At 41.8% G+C, this 17,262-nt stretch overlaps 1 non-coding gene across 1 annotated transcript in view; it reads left to right on the top strand.

Annotated features, from left to right (window-relative positions):
• The window catches only part of LRRC31, a 54,543-nt gene that overhangs the window by 35,482 nt on the left and 1,799 nt on the right, over positions 1 to 17,262 (top strand). The window contains exons 5-7 of the transcript XR_005383992.1: positions 856 to 935; positions 3,377 to 3,651; positions 10,263 to 10,437. This is a non-coding gene — a transcript (leucine rich repeat containing 31). The remainder of the gene's footprint in view (positions 1 to 855; positions 936 to 3,376; positions 3,652 to 10,262; positions 10,438 to 17,262) is intronic.

Raw genomic sequence — 17,262 nt, 5'->3', positions numbered from 1 at the left:
ATACATGACTTTCTCCCATTATTGCTTGGTATCACTCAGATGTAGAACTAAAAAAGATAAAAAGATCAAATTCATAGAAACAGAAAGTAGAAAAGTGGTTGCCGGGGGCTGGGAGGTGAAAAAAAGAGGGAACATTTGATAAAAGGGTACAAGCTTTTAGTTAAAATATTTTTTTTTATTTTTTTTTATTTTTTTATTTTTTTTTAAGATTTTATTTATTTATTCATGATAGTCGCACAGAGAGAGAGAGAGAGGCAGAGACATAGGCAGAGGGAGAAGCAGGCTCCATGCAGGGAGCCCGATGTGGGATTCGATCCCGGGTCTCCAGGATCGCGCCCTGGGCCAAAGGCAGGCGCCAAACCGCTGCGCCACCCAGGGATCCCGCTTTTAGTTAAAATAAATAAGAATCTGAGTATCTAATGTAAAACATGATAACTATAATAACACTGTATTGTATAGTCCACATTTGCTAAGAGCATAGAACTTAAATGTTCTCACCACCCCCCAAAAAATGGCAATATGAGAGTCGATGAACAGGTTAATTAACTTGATGGAGAGAAAACTTGCACAACATGTCTGTATATCAAATGATCACATTGTAATTTAAATATATTATAATTTTGTCAATTATACATCAATAAAGCTGAAAAATTTATATATGTTGAAATAATAATTCCTCTATTTTTTGTGCTATTCTCTAAGCAATGGCTTCTCAGAGACAACATGAGACTGTTTCTGTCTGGATCATTAACATTTTCTCCATCACTTTCTTAAGTCTCTGATCAACAAAGCGATATATCAAGCTCTGATCCATAGCCTTCTCTGATTTCTGTGGCATCCATACTCTCACCACAGCAGGTCTCAAGCCACCGCCGTCCCAACGTTCCTGAAGAGATGCACAGCAGCGCCTTGTTATGTGTTGTTTCCTTCATCTGGTAAGTAGATATAAATAATCTCAAGCACATAGAAAGTAGTAAAATATGGTAAAACAATTAGGAAGTGGTAAGTTTTGAGTGTGTATTATTTTAAGACACTGGATTCAATGGGGAGTCTATATAATTCGATTTTTAATAATGGCTAAGTTTAACAACCTTGCAAAAAGCCCTAAAAGTTTTATAATCAGCTCTTGTGAGTTGTTGCAAGCTGGCCCAGCAGAACACTGCTTAGACCACTTCTGCCCTCAAATATCCACATTCCTTCCACCCCCCACCCCCCACCCCCCGACATTCTGCTTGGGTTTCTAAAATAGCGTTTAACTTTGGCCTTTCCTGGAAAGCTTTTAAAGAAGTCTCCACTAATTGCTATTCAAAGTCCGTCTAAATCTGGCCCCTCCACCCTTCTTGACACTGGGCCCTGCTTCCTCTCCGTTTCTCACCTGAGTTTAACCCTTCCTTCAAGGTTCAGCTCCAATTCCACAGACTACAAAAGTCTTCCCTGGGTACCTCAGTAATTTCTCTTATCATTTTATTGCCCTTACAGCTTCTACCATAAGATACACCCTTAATGAACTATTATTTTGCATGAATGTTATTTTGTTGTCCCGTGTTGTTCTTCATTTTCCAACTGTAATGGATTAGGAATGTCTGACGTCTCCAATGAGAATGTCAGGGCATGATTTGTGTTTCCTACTGATTGAGTACCCTCCCTGTGTGTATTTCACACATTCAAAACTATTGAGCATCTACTATGTATCAGGGGCTGTGCTAGACACTAGGGATAAATGTGTAAAAATCTTTGTAAAGGAACAAGACATAAGTTTGTCTTTGCCAACCTCAAGGAAAAAGCATACACTAGCCATCAAAAATAATTACATTTGGGGGTAAAGTATATAAACAGAACCACCAAATTTTAGAGTTAGCAGGGATCTTAGACCAAGTATTCTCACTGGGACAGTGATGTCTCCACAGGGACTTTGTGGAGCCCCGTTGAGGGTTTTTGATTGTTCAGTTGTTTAGTGAATATTATGGGACTTATAGGTAGTTCCGGGGATAGAAGACATCCTGCAATGTGTGGAAGTCCCATTCAACAAAGCACTGTATTACCTCATACACAACTTTTAATTGTTTCACTGGGACTTCAAGAAGATAAATTAAAATTAGCAAAGCTCACAACTGCAACTCCACCTTACATGAAAAACAAAGCTTTCTCTTGTGTGGTTTTTGAAATACACTGAATTTTACGGGTATTCAACTATGGTAAAAGTTGAGAAAAAATTGCTTTCTTCTCTTCCAAGTTTTGTTGAGAGTAGTTTATCATTACAAAAAAAAAAATCACATCATGAACAGCAATGCCATTTCTGCTATTCAATCACCAAATCAACATTTCATATCATACTGTAATCTCAGTCAATATATATCTATCTAAAATCTCATAATATGCTCATATGTAAAGTGTACTAATTTAGTCCTTATTTTAAAATGTCAGATATCTTTAAAAGTCAAAAATATTCTATTGGATGCAAATAACATATTTTTATATTAAATACAGTGGAAGCATATCAATGCCTGATCATTTAAATATTAAATAAAGTAACATAAACACGCATAAAAATGAAATAAAACATTTTTGATATAAGCGGACATAAACAGCTAATTTTTTGTGTCTTCTGGAATGATGGTGACATCACCAGGTGTGATGCAAGTATTTGATGACTAAAGGGAGAGCTTGCCTTATGTGTCACAGTGTAATCTTAAAGATGCTTATCATCTGGAAAAACTAATGACAAAAGGAAATAACATGTCAGGTATTGGGTATAGTTCTAAATATTAGAGTTAAGGCCCCAGGGGAATCAAGCTGAATAAACGCTCACACCACTAGCCTTTTCACCTGGTCAGTCATGTTTCCTACAATGGATTAGAGGTTTTATTTTTTATTTATTTGTTTATTTATTCATGAGAGACACAGAGGGAGGCAGAGACATAGAGGGAGAAGCAGGCTTCGTGCGGGGAACCTGATGTGGGACTCCATCCCAGAACCCCAGGATCATGCCCTGAGCCGAGGGGAGATGCTCAACCACTGAGTCACCCAGGTGCCCCCAATTAGAGGTTTTAAAAACTCATCACCTAAGAGCAAGGCCTAAATACCTTGTGGTTTGGAGTCAAGGTTTAGAAAACAATGAAAGATGAAATGCTTGGAAATGTGGTAATTGTCTGGGAAAACCAGCCTGGCACTTATTATTCAGCAAATGCACCCCACGAAGCCTCCTGCAGTTGCATCCCAACTCCTACACCCACTCCTACACCCACACCCACACCCACACGTGAACACATGAGTCCCATTTTACACAAGTACTGCTTCGTTTGCATCGTTTTGTAGTGTCCCCTTCTTAAATAAAAAAATTGATAATAAAATGTGCCTAACTTTTAACTCAACACAGTCAGCCGCGACATAACAGGGCCAAACCCTGACCAAATGCATGTGCTTCGTGCTCCACCTGGGGCCGCAAACCCAGGTTCTCTGGATTGGAAGAAGAAACGCGCCTCAGAGCAGAAGCAGGTTGCAGCTGGTGGCCGTGCTGATGACCCCAGTGCCTTCCCCCAGTCCATCCATGCAGGGAACGCCCGGAAGGGACACTGAGGCAATCAGGGACCAGCCAGCCAGTCGAGAAGAGAAGTCACCTGCAAGTACCAGCAACTGCTGCTGGTATGTCAGGTAATTTTCTGGATGCATTACGAATTCTTTAGATCCAACAGCAAAAAATAAGTAGTTGTTCTCTTTTGTCTGTAAGGCTAACGCATCACCTTTTCACATTGCAAGTTTTCCTACTTTCTGCTCATCTACCGTTGCCCTTCTAAAGACACTACGGGGGATCCCTGGGTGGCGCAGCGGTTTGGTGCCTGCCTTTGGCCCAGGGCGCGATCCTGGAGATCTGGGATCGAGTCCCACGTCAGGCTCCCGGTACATGGAGCCTGCTTCTCCCTCTGCCTGTGTCTCTGCCTCTCTCTCTCTCTCTCTGTGACTATCATAAATAAATAAAAATGTAAAAAATAAATAAATAAATAAAGACACTACGGGACACAAGGGTGAGATCTCACCTTGTCCATCTAGTATTGTGCAAAAATGGTATTGCAGCCTCTACCCCCATCAGGAACCATGGTGACACCCTTTCACCTGGACGCCTGCAGGTAGGGTTCCCCCTCTTTACTCCTGAGGGGAAGGCTGCCTGTGTCACTGCCTTGCACTGGAGAGACCTTCTTTGGGGTGAAGCCCTTCTGGGCATGCCTGTTGGGACACAGTTCCCATTATTGTGGGTGTTTCATTTTCTTTGGTGAGACTGATGAGGTAGCCACATTCTACTGAACTGTCGAAGGTGTAAAGACAGGGAGACTTGAAGATGTGACGTGGCAAGATGCAGCCCCACCTTACAAAGAAATTTGGGCAGTTCTGCTCTGGCCTTTGGGGGAAACATGCCAGCATGTTTTTCATAGGGTGGCACTGACCTTGAGGTGCTGCTGATCTGAGTTCAGAGGAAGGGAGCTGTTTGTCCATAGATACAGGTGGCTCAGGTCACCTCTGTTCCTCCAGCAGAACAGAGCCTTGGGTACAAAGAGCGCCTTGGACTTCATACAACAGTAATGCTGAGGGCTAACATTTATTGAGTCCTTCCTGTGGAGTAAGCCCTGTGCAGTGTACTTCTTACACACTCTCTCATGCATTCCCCACAACACACCTGAGAGGTGGGACTGTTACGACTTTCATTTTATTTATGAGAATCTGAGCCAAGGATGCAGGTGGGTTCGCCTTGCCGGTTAGAGACAGCTGGGATTTGAACTCATGTTTGTCTGGCTTCATAGAAAGGAGATCTGACCTAGCAACCGGGGCAGGCAACAAGGTGTCCTTTGTTTCAACAACACTTTATGGTTCCCGTTTGGAAAATGTCCTTAAAAGCACTCAATGTTACAGGCTTCTCACCGTCACCCGTGGACTCAGGTTGGAGTTGAGTGGATTGGAACAGAACACCTTCCCTCCCACTCCCTGTCCCCATCCCCATCCCCGCCCCCAGCCCCCCAGGTCTGGGCCATTGGAGGCTCTAGGCCTTTTCTTGGTAGCTTGCTCCTGGCCCTGCCTCCCCAGGCTGTTTGCTTTTTCTTCTTGCAATTGGGATCTCAGCGTGCCATCATTACTGTTGTCTGGTGACCTGGGGTATAACTCTCCACTCAGAAAATGAAGAGGAATATTAAGTTTCTTTTAACATTCTATGCTAATGATGCGTGGCACTCTTTAGCTCAGGGGACATGAGCTCACAGCTGTCATCTTTCTAGCTCTAATTTTGGAAGCACTGAGATTAAGAATGTAGCCTATAAGGTTGGAAGTCTATATATCCAAAAGGATAAGGCTTTCCTTTATTTGCTTGCTCTGGGCAGAGACGACAAACAGCAGGAATGATAGTTACGGGACGATATAATCCTAAGCGAGAGGTGGATGGACTCTAGTTTGCACACCGGCCATGGGAAATCTGGAATACTGTAGCAGGTTACCAGGACTTCTGTTGCAGGAAAACCCCTGAGAGTCTCAGAAAAATGGGGACGTGAATCTTGAGAAGTTATGAACTCCTAAGCTATCAAGATGAGGAATCTCAAAGATGTAACGAAGGCTTTCTTCAATTTAGGGGGACATGGGCACCCTGAAAAGCAGAGCGTGTACCAAGTCTTGAATGAGGGAAGGAAAATTGGTTCCTAAAGAAGAGCTCAAGGTCAGTAGGGGTGAAATACTCTATTACATGCCCCCATTTGTCTCCATCTGGGAAATCTATTCACACGTTCCTCCAAAAGGAGCAGGCTACCTTTCAAAGAAAGCTCCAAGAATAGAAAAGGCAGTATGAAGCCAGGCCACAGGAAGCTAGGCCAAAAAAGCTATTTGCTGGTAGGGAAGAAACACTTCCTCAGCTTTAAGGATCATTGCAGTGAAAGAAGAGGGAGCAGAGAACCATATTCCAGTGATCAGGAAATAACAGCCAGGCCACAGACCCAGGCCTCCAGGAGCCAGAACAGGCAACATTCACCACAGCCATGTTGAGAAAGCTTCAGAAGCAAGACCAGGAAGATGACAGTGGAGCCAATGGGGAAAGGAAAAGAGCTTGAGGCCTTGTCACCCAGTGTCTTCCTTGGAAACTCAGTCTAAGCTAGTGAAATTGTCTCCAAAGACAAGGAGGCCTGGGAAGATAGGGGTTACCCAGTATTACAGGTTGAACTGTGCCCCTTCAAAATTTATGTGCTGAAGTCCTAACTCCCCAGTGCCTCAGCATGTGACCTGATATGGAGATAGGATTTTACAGAAGTCATCAAGTTAAAGTGAGGTCATTGGAACCAGCTGTAATCTAGTGACTGGCGTCCTTATAAGAAGGGAACTTTGGACACAGACATGCAGGGAGGACATCATGTGAACATGAAGGCAGAAACCAGAATGATGCTTCCACCAGCCAAGGTATTGTAAAGAGTATGAGCAAATCATCTCGAGCTAGGCGAAAGGCATGGCACTAGCTTTTTCTCACCGTCCTCAGAAGGCATCTGTGCTGCCAACACCTTGATCTTGGACTTCCAGCCTCCAGAACTATGAGACTAAAAATTTTTGTTGTTTAAGCCACCCAGTTGTGAGGCTTTGTTAGAGCAGCCACAGGCAACAAACACACCCAGAAAAGCCCTCAGAGCACCAGGTATTGGAACATTTTAGTTATAACATCAGGGAACTGAATGGATGGCAGGTCCCACTATCATGATAAAGTTATGCCCCTTAAATTGTGTTCTCCATCCAGGCTGTGTCCTGGTGAGTCACTAGGGTGACCACCCTCTGGGATAGAAGTGTAAACCCTATGAAACATTATCTGCACAAATGTTCATTCAAAGACCACTTACAGGCAACCACTATATGCCAAACGAACTGGCAGATTTTTTGTTTAAAGATTTTATGTATTTATTCATGAGAGACACAGAGAGACAGAGGGAGAAGCAGGCTCCCCTTAGGGAGCCTGATGTGGGACTCCATCCCAGGACCCCAGGATCACAACCTGAGCCAAAGGCCGATGCTCAACCCCTGAGCCACCTACCCAGGTGACCTTGTAGATTTTAAAACATGACAAATGAAATTAGGTTAAATGCTCAGTCATCTCCTTTTCAAAATATTGTAATGAGCATATTTTTTGAAATCCATCTCTAGCATTGCTGCCCTGACCAGTTCTCCAGGGGGAAAGTGGGGTAGAAAGGAGATCTGACCTAGCAACCGGGGCAGGCAACAAGGTGTCCTTTGTTTCAACAACACTTTATGGTTCCCGTTTGGAAAATGTCCTTAAAAGCACTCAATGCTACAGGATTTCCCTTTCTAGAGTGGAAATCCTGTATGGAACAATCATCAGAATAATCAGGGCCTCTTTCCTTGGCTTTTCCTTAGAGGTGAGATTGGAGCAGAGATTCATTGGTCCATTTAATCTAGTTTTGTGGGATTTCACTAGAGCGTTTGAAATTCTTGTTTATGAGAAACATTTTCTTTTTTCTTTTTAAGATTTATTTAAAAAAAAGATTTATTTATTCATGAGAGACACACAGAGAGAGGCAGAGACACAGGCAGAGGCAGTAGCAGGATCCCTACAGTGAGAGACAGTCCTCCGTTATGGGACTTGATCCCAGATCCTGGGATCGTAACCTGAGCCAAAGGCAGATGCTCAACCGCTGAGCCACCCAGGTGTCCCACTGAGAAATATTTTCTCTTCTCTAGTGTGTGGTTTAGGAATAGAAGAGGATAGTGGTTGGACAGAGCCTTAAGAAAAAAAAAAAAACCTAACTTCTCATTATGGCTAACTTCAAACATATTCTAGAGGAGACAGACTAGAACAATAAACTTGAATGTACCAATAGGGTAGCTGCAACAATTAGAAATTGTCGCCTGTTCTTGTTTCATTTATGGCCTCTGCTTCTCCTTCCCCACACTATATTATATTGAAACATATGCCAGCTATGGTATCATTTCATCCTCCGATACTTCAGTATATATCTCTAAGAGAGAAGGACCCTTAAAAAAATTGTGAAACCATAATCACACCTGGAACATTCACGATTTTAAACACCATTCATTGTCTAGTCAAGGTTCAAGTTGCCTTGATTGTCTCATAGTTTTTTAAAAAGTTGGCTTGTTTGAGAATCCAAAAAATGTCCATGTGGTTTATGTGCATTGGTTTATGTGCATTGAGTTTCTTTGAAACTATAGGATCTCCTCTCCCTTCTTTTTCCTTGGAATATATTTACGACAAAACAGGTTACTTTTTCCGTCTAGTCTCTGGTTTTGTTTATTGCCTTCCCCTGGTGTTGTTACCATGTTCCCTGGGCCTTTGTATTTTGTAAATCTTAGATTTAGATGCTCGATCTGATTCAGGCTTGTTATTTTGGCAAGGCCACTTGATACAAAGATGGTGTTGGATCGTCCATCAAGAGGCACATCCTGTTCAGTCCTCCCCTGCGATGTTTGTAGCTACTGATCGCCATAACCTAGATCTTCTTTCACTTGAGATTTGTCAAATGATAGTGTTCTAATTCTATTTTTCCTTGAGTGTGAGGGTACACAGGAAAGACAGTTTCAATGCTTGATTCATTTTAGAATCATTGGTTACTAATATCCTTCAGAGGTGACCAGTGAGTTTACTTTGAAAAATATCATTATGAACTCATGGCTTTTTAATTTATTTAGTATGGTTTAATCCATTGTTGGCATTAGTACTCAAATTGCCCCATCATTGGCTATTTGGAGCTGTTTCAAATTGGTTCTTGAGTCTTGGACATAAGCTTTTTAACTGCTTTTGGGAACAGGACATAGAGACCCTTACCAGAACTTTCACTCCTGGATCCGTGATGTCCAAACTTTTTTGATTGTGAACTCCCAGTAAAAAAAAAAAAAAAAAAAATTCAAACATGGATCCCCTCTACATGCTTATTGATAAATTATACACATGTACTATGATTTAATGTATTATATACATGACAAAAACACCTCCAACTAGCAATCTTGGGTGATAAGAAAAAGCTGAAATAAACAATGTTTTAAAAATGACAGCCACCTCGGAGGTCACTAGCTATAGCTGCCTTAGCCAATGCGACAGGAAGGCCGTAGGTAGGAGAACCTGGGGCAAAGGCACAGCTCCCCCCTGGCCTGCTGAGGAGCCAGGAATCCTACCAGACACCAGGCTGCTGGCCTCCAGCACTGTGACCTGGAGAGCTCAGCCCTGTTTCCTGCCAAGTGCTTGGCCATGAGCAGGGCGGAGATGCCTAGAGCGTCCTGGCACCCCACCATGCTCTTTCACCATCTAGCAATCTGGCAAGCAGGCCTGGTCGGGTAAATGCTCAGGAGAGGAGGCATGCACGCTGGCTCCGTGGATAGGGAAGTAGAATCACGTCGGCTTTCTTTCTAGGAAGGAAAGATCTGAAGTTACAAAAAGCTTCACTTCCTTTAAACAGGGAATCAGCTTTAATTAAAAAGAATTGATCGAGCGAATTACTGCAAAAGTACTTTTTCATTGGCTTTCTATGTGGGTCAAACCAAAGGATGAAGGTTTATGACTCAGGCTGCTACACCAGTGACTTAGTTAAGTGACCCAGCTGAGACAAGCTCTTACGTAAAGGTTTTGGTCAGGTAGCAGATTCCTCAGCTGTGTTTTCATGATACTCAGTCAAATTGTGAGGACCCCTTACTGCCAAGCTGTTTTGATATCCATTTAAATGACAAAATTTTGTGTTTGTCAATAACCCTGAAATGTGGCTAGAAAATTATGGTACAACAAGAACTAAGGCAGGTGTGGGAAGTCATGGTTGTTTATGCAGGGAAGCTGTCCTTATCTCCTCAAAGTGTCTGAATGTAAAATTGACTCCAAAATTTCTAACAAAAGAGCACCATCTTTTTTTTTTTTAAGATTATTTATTTATTTATTTATTCATGAGAGATACAGAGAGAGAGGGAGAGAGGCAAAGACATAGACAGAGAGAGAAGCAGGCTCCATGCAGGGAGCCCGATGTGGGACTCGATCCTGAGACTCCAGGATCAGGCCCTGGGCCAAAGGTAGATGCTCAACCACTGAGCCACTCAGGTGTCCCAAGAAAAACACCATCTTTTGTTCTCCAAAACAATATAAAAATCAGAACAACATTTGGATTTTGAAGGAATGACTACTACTCCCTGACTCTCTTTTGTAAAAAGTTTGAAAGCAAATTTGAATAAAATACAATTTTCTCTTCTTTCTCTCTTTCTCTATATTCTAAATATAGAATTTTGTTCATAATTTGCAGTTGTAGCAAGAAAGTTAAGAGGAGGAGGACCTCAGTAAGAAAATCTTTAAGAGGAAGTAGAAACTTCTGAATGGTTCATCATCTGAAGTCATTCCTGTGAGTTAAGGATTGCTGACCCTAGAAGAATGTAAATGCTTCCCAGGAAGTGGAACATCGTGTTGCGAACATTTTGTATGTAAGTCGTGTTTTTCTACTGATCGGTGGGACCCAGGCAGAGAAACTGGAACTTTTGAATGAGTCCTTTCAAATAATGGGAAAAATTCTCCCCTACGGACCTATTTTCTGTATGAGCACTTAAACCCCATTTTTGTGACACCAACCACTCTTCCTGAAAAATAAAACATGACCAATTTTAGGATCCATACGAGAGATAATCCAAAAGTTCAGCTCACAAAGTTGGGGGGAAAAAAGGCCCAAGCTGAAATCTAAAAAGCTTTACATTATCACAACCACCATCACCTAAAGGAGGGCTGGCTAGCTCCTCAGTCGTGTGGTATTAACCCACCACTCTCACTGCTTCATTCATAAAATGCTTTGGGATTCTAAATGATTTTTCTACAAAAGCTCAGCATCACCAGTTTATCCAGAAAAGGAGACAAATCGATTACATCACCATGGAAAAATCTTCCATTCCTTTTGATTACTCACCTAGATTAAGTTCTTCAAGGCCCCAGGGCAGGTGTTGAAAGGACAACACAAGTGAAAACCTTCCAAACTATAAAATACTTATAGGGAGTCCAGCAAAGGATTTCTATTTCCCATAATGACCTCTTCAATTTTTTTTTCAAATATCAAATATGCACTTTTTCAGAAAAGAGGTTTTTGGGGTGATTCTCTTTGGCCAATCAGCACATGCCTGCTCTTCCCTTTTGCTGACCAGTCCCGTGCGGTTTCATTATGAAAGACAATTTGCTCCAAAAAGTTGCCTCGCTGTCAGGATTTCAGTTTCTCGGGAACAGGCTTACCAGTTGATAAACAGGTTTTTATTAAGTGTTTGCTAATGCCCAGCACTGAGCTAAGTCTGGAAGGAAATTCCAAGAATTAGGAGCACCAAGATAGTAAAGAGTTTATAATCTAGTAGAGAAAGATCATTTAGGTAAAAAAAAAAAAAAAAAAAATGAGGCAATGACCAAATGTCAGTTGGGCAAGGTGAATGTGGAATTGAAGGTCTGGGAGGCCCTTTGGAAAGAAGTTGAACTTGTGGGTTTTTTGGTTTTTTTGTTTTTTATTACTTACATTTTATTGTATATGTTGAGTAAATAATGTATTGCCATGGTTCAAAAATCCAAAGAACTCCCTTTCTCCCGTGCCTTCAACTGCAACTTCCCTCCTTAAGGCAATCAACATTGGTGACTTTGCCTATTTTTTCAGAGCTGTTTTATGGATGTGTAAATAAATACGATAAATTTTTCCTCCCCCGTTAGAGTTACAAAGTGTAGCTACTCTGCGCCTTGAAACAGAGTGGGAGTAGAGTTGGGTTATTAAAAGTTGAGACTCTGGAGCCCGTGTTCCCTTCTTGGCTCTGTCAATTTTTGCCAGGGGGACCTTGGGCAAAAGTCACAGAGGCAGTTTCCTGATCTCCGCAAAGGAGGTAAATAAGAGTACCTGCCTCTTATGGTTCTTGCGAGGATTAAACAAGCTAATGTATATTAAATGCCCAGAACAGGGCCCAGCATGTAGAAAGCACCATAATACAGGTTGAATTGTGCTATTTTCTCTTAATGTATCTTACAAATGGTTCCATATCAGCACGAATAGAGGAATTTATTTACAAATGCTTAATATTTCTTTGAAGGATATGCTATATTGTGGTTGGCCTGGGCTGACGAATATACTGTTTAGAAAATTCGGAAAAGAGTATTGTACGGTTTTCAGGAAAGAGAGCAAAAGTAACAGGTTATCCCTACACACCTGTATTCAGCTAATGTTTAAAAGTCTAACCACACTGAGTGTCGGTAAGGATGTGGAACAGTTGGAGCTTGCTCACACACCACTGATAGGAAAGTAAAATAGTGTGATCGTGTTGGAAAACAGTTTGGCAGTTTGACAATTTCTAATAAAGTTAAACACACATATGCCATGTGATTCAGCCATTGCCCTGCTAAGTACTCACCCATGAGAAATAAAAGATATAATCACACAAAGACTTGTGCCCAAGTTGCCTAGCAACTTTATTTGTAATAGCCCAAACCTGGAAACAACCCAATGGCCATCAACAAGTGGATGGATGAGCAAGTTTTGGTAGACATATACAATAAAACACTACTCAGCAATAAAAATGAGCAAACTAATGATAAATGCCACATGGCTAAATCTCAAAGTAATGTTGTAAAAGTGAACCTACTCTATGATCTCATTTATACAAGACTCTAGAAAATGCAAACTAATCTGTAGTTAACAGAAAGCAGTTTAGTGTTTGAGGATAGAAGTAGGAGAATGAAAAAAAATAAAAAATAGAAGTAGGAGAATGGGGGGTGAATTACAAAAGGGCACAAGGAAACTTTGGGGGGATGATGCATATTTATTAACTTGTGATGACAGTTTCCCAGATGTGTACATGTGTCAAAGCTCATCAAATCATGCACTCTAAATATGTCCAGTTTATTACAATAAAATATATCTCAACAGACTTGCAGAAGGAAAAAGAAAATATATGGTTTTTTCCATATATTTAATCCAAGACAAAAGGATTAAAGCACCCCTAATAAGCTAATAGAAAAACTAAAATTCTTTGGCTGTCCAAATTACAGTTGAGTATGAATGGAAATATAGCATATTACCAAAATAATCATTTGCATTTAGGTTTTGTGTGTGTGAGTGTGTGTGTGTGTGCGCTTTTCCTCCCATATCTAAAGTAGGTCTGTTTGTAGGGGAGGGAAAACCTTTCCTTCTACCTTCTATGTTTCCAGTTGGGTCCCTATAACAAAGACAAAGTAGTTAAACCCCAAGTTTGTTAGCATGTATATCTCACACACACACACGGGAGAAATTCAGAAAAAGAGAAACTAAATAAAAAAGGTGGCTTAGAACTCCTGCTTCTGCAGCAGCTTCGGCACAAAACGATAAATGTGAGAAGGCATGCCAGGATGGGGGGAAGCTGTGTTAGCCTTCCAAGGGAGGAAGACTGAGGGAAGGAGATATAGGGGTGGAAGCTGCTGGAATCGGATTCGTTGGCAGATTCCTCTGGTGCTATCTCTGGGCTGACGAGAGTCTAGTCATCTCCAGGAAAGGTGAACTGATATCCTGCCTTTAGGCAGAAAAGATGGAAGATAGAGAGTTTTCCCATATTTGCTGCTGCTTGGTTGCCCTCACCTCAACCTAAGAGCTCAAAGAGGCATATTTGGGGCTGACATACTCTGGTTTCCTCCTTCATTACTCAGTTGGGGAACTTTTCCTTTCAATTCTTTGATGAGCCACTTAATGTTTACTTACTGAATTAAGTTGCTTTTTTCTTAAGTAGGAGATGGGAAAGAATTTGATTGGGGTGTGTGTGTGTGTGTGTGTGTGTGTGTGTGTGTTTGAGGTGGGACATGTGGAGAGGTGGCTAGTAAGTGGCAGGGACATCTCAATATTTCCCTTACACCAGCAATTCTTAAACTTTTTTGGTCTCAGGGTCCATTTTGTTCTCAAAATGTATTGAGTACCTCAAAAAGCTTTTGTTTAAATGGATATGTATATCAGTATTAACTGTAGTAGACATTAAACCAAGAGAATTTTAAAAAATATTTATCAATTTGGGGCAGCTGGGTGACTCATTCACTTCAGAGTCCAACTCTTGATTTTGCTCATGATCTCCAGGGTATGAGATCAAGCCCTGCATTGGGCTCCACCCTGGCTGCTTGGGACTCTCTCTCCCTCTCCCTTGCCCTCTACTACTATCTCTCTGAAAAAAAATAAGTAATTACGGGATCCCTGGGTGGCGCAGTGGTTTAGCGCCTGCCTTTGGCCCAGGGCGCGATCCTGGAGACCCGGGATCGAATCCCACATCAGGCTCCCGGTGCATGGAGCCTGCTTCTCCCTCTGCCTGTGTCTCTGCCTCTCTCTCTCTCTCTCTCTCTCTCTGTGACTATCATAAATAAATAAAAATTAAAAAAATAAGTAATTAAAAAATTATCAATTTATTTAAAAAACAAACTATTAATGTAAGTAAGATATTTTTATGAACAATATCTTTTCAAAAAAACTCAGTGTGAAGAATGACATGGTTTTCCATTTTTGTCCATCTCTGGAGCATCTGTTTTATTTATTTAGTTAGTTATGTATTTATAAGATTTTATTTATTCATGAGAGGCACAGAGAGAGAGGCAGATACATAGGCAGAGGGAGAAGCAGGCTTCTCAAGGGGACCCCAATGTGGGACTAGATCCCAGGACCCTGAGGATCACACCCTAAGCAGAAGGCAGACGCTCAACCACTGAGCCACTCAGGCGTCCCTGGAGCATCTGGTTTAAAAGAGGACAGCTGGATTCTCCTATCTGCTGCTTAATCCATCTGTTGTGACGTGATGTCATGTAGTCTCTGGCGAGCTCCACTGTACAGTCCTGAGAGTATGAGAGTGAAGTAGGCAAATAACCTCTTTGTGTGGTTATGAAAATTATTTTCACTTTGAGGACCTCAGTGGAAGGTTTTTTGTTGGTCCCAAATCTTTTCTCTGGGAGAGATTTTGAGCCCATGTCTTATAGGACCACATTAAGTCATAGCATACAGCTCAAAATCTATCCTGTTTTACAAGAGTACCTTTGAAAGAGAGTCAACAATCGTCCCAGTTTTATAAACTATTTACCAGATAAAGCAGCTGGAGCCTCAGAAATACTAGGCTGGAGAGAAATGGATGGGGGGGCCAAAGATTAAAAGTTTATATACAGTTTATATATAGTTAACATTTACCCCCAAAGACTTAAAGAATGTATCTAACACCAGATTTTAAAAATCTTTACTATGGCCAGACTACTCTGAAAATTGGCCCACTAAATAGAACACCCGGGAGTTGCTTTAGCAATCAAGGGAACAGGCCCCTGACCACATTTTTCTTGAATGCCAACAGAGTTTCCACTGTTTTCCTAGACAACAACAGTTAGTCATTAAGGGCTCTTTTAGGACAGAACATGGTCTCCTGGTCATGCCCAAACCAGTGGATTAATTTAAAGTAATTATGTAGTAGAAACCCAGTATTGTGTTTAAATGATACTGCTCCTAGCCACATAATTTGGGAATTGGTGGTGATTGGGCCCCCAGAAAAGGTCTAACTTCCTTGGATGTATAAATTACACAAAGCTTATTCGAGGAACAAAAAAAAGCCAGTAGGTTTTTGTTGTGCGTTGGTTCTGGAAGTTAATTGCCTACTTTCTCAGTGGGGCAAAAAAATAAAATGTATTAAAAACCAGAGCAAAATCCTCATGGCAAGATCTCTCCTTTCCCACACTCTGGGAGGTCTTTCAGATTGTTTCTGTTTCCATCCAGTCGCGTGTAACTTTGCACGGTCAGTGTAGTGGAGAAGACGCATCGTTGCTGGGTATGGAATGCTGGTCCTGAGGGCCTTACTGGAGCTGGTGGTACGGTACTTTCCAGCTAAAGAATTGGGGTGATGAGGGTCTTCTCATCTGGGACAAAGTGGCAATATTTGTTGTGGCCATTGGATAAACACATGCAAAAAGAAACGTACAAAATTATAAATTGTTTCATCATCAGCAAATGTTGATAGAGCAGTTATCCAAGGGTGCCGAGCTAGGCAACACGCAGCACATGTCAAGGTCTGAAGTGACTTCTAACCCTGGAATTTCACACTCTAGTTGGAGAGAGAAGCACATGGGTAGCACTAGATCAGATCGGAGGTGGGGCGGCACATTCACAAGGCTGAGTGGTCCCTTCTGCTGTAGACCGAATGTTTGTGTTCCCCCAAAGCTCATATGTTGAAACCTACTTCCAGGGCACCTGGGGGGCTCAGTAGGTTAAGCGTCTGCCTTCAGCTCAGGTCATGATCTTGGGGTCCTGGGATCAAGCCCAAGTCAGGCTCCTTGCTCAGCCGGGAGTCTGCTTCTCCCTCTGCCTCTGCTCCTCCCCCTGCTCATGCTCACTCTCTCTGTCTCAAATAAATAAATAGATAAATCTTTAAAAAGAAAGAAACCTAATCCCCAGTGTGATGGTATTTGGAGGTGGAGCCTTTGGAAGGTGATTAGGTCATGCGGGCAGAGCTCTCATGAATGGGCTTAAGTGTCCTTTGAAAAGGGACCCAGAGAGCATGCCAGCCTCTCCTGCTGAGTGAGGACACAGTGAAAAAAATGGCTTTCTGGGAACCAAGAAGCAAGTTCTCACCAGATGCAGAATCCGCCTGCCGGTATCTTGACCTTGGACTTCCCAGCCTCCAGAATCCTGAGAAATAAATTTTTGTTTATAAGCCGCCCGGTCTATGGTATTCTGTTGGAGCAGCCTAAATGTATTAAGACAACCTTTGTCTGGAACTGCCCCAGAAAGCTTTGTGGATCTGGTGTGATGTGAGTCGTCAAGGTCTGGGAAAATATGGTCCATATGATATTATTAACACCAAGGTTATTATTCACGATTTCCTGGTCTGAAACTAGGTTTGTGGTTATATTAAATGTTTAAAATACCTGGCATAGACTTCCTTATTCTTTTCCCACCAAGCTTTAAAGGAGAAGAGAACCAGAACATTTCCATTGTGAAATTTTTTTAATGTGTTAAGTATAAATGATTCAAGAACATAAGGATTTTATTTTTCTTAAAATAAACAAAGATTCCAGACCAAGGAGAAAACATGTGGCCCCAGTGTAGCTTGCTGTTGGCCAGCAGAGTCATGTTTGGGCAGAGAGTGAATTTGGGCGTGCGGTGGGCAACCGTTTGACGGAGGTCCTGGCATGGTTTTCTCTTTGTCACATCTTGAGTCAATTGCTGTCAAGGGCACTTTTTGTAATTGAGTTGACTGATGGTCGTTCCTATTTTATTTGATTGAATTCACTTCTCAGGAAAGAAACTGGTCATTATT

The sequence above is a fragment of the Canis lupus genome, chromosome 34 (genome assembly GCF_011100685.1).
Source record: "Canis lupus familiaris isolate Mischka breed German Shepherd chromosome 34, alternate assembly UU_Cfam_GSD_1.0, whole genome shotgun sequence".
NCBI classification, from domain to species: domain Eukaryota; kingdom Metazoa; phylum Chordata; class Mammalia; order Carnivora; family Canidae; genus Canis; species Canis lupus.
This window is presented reverse-complemented; position numbering and strand designations above follow the sequence as displayed.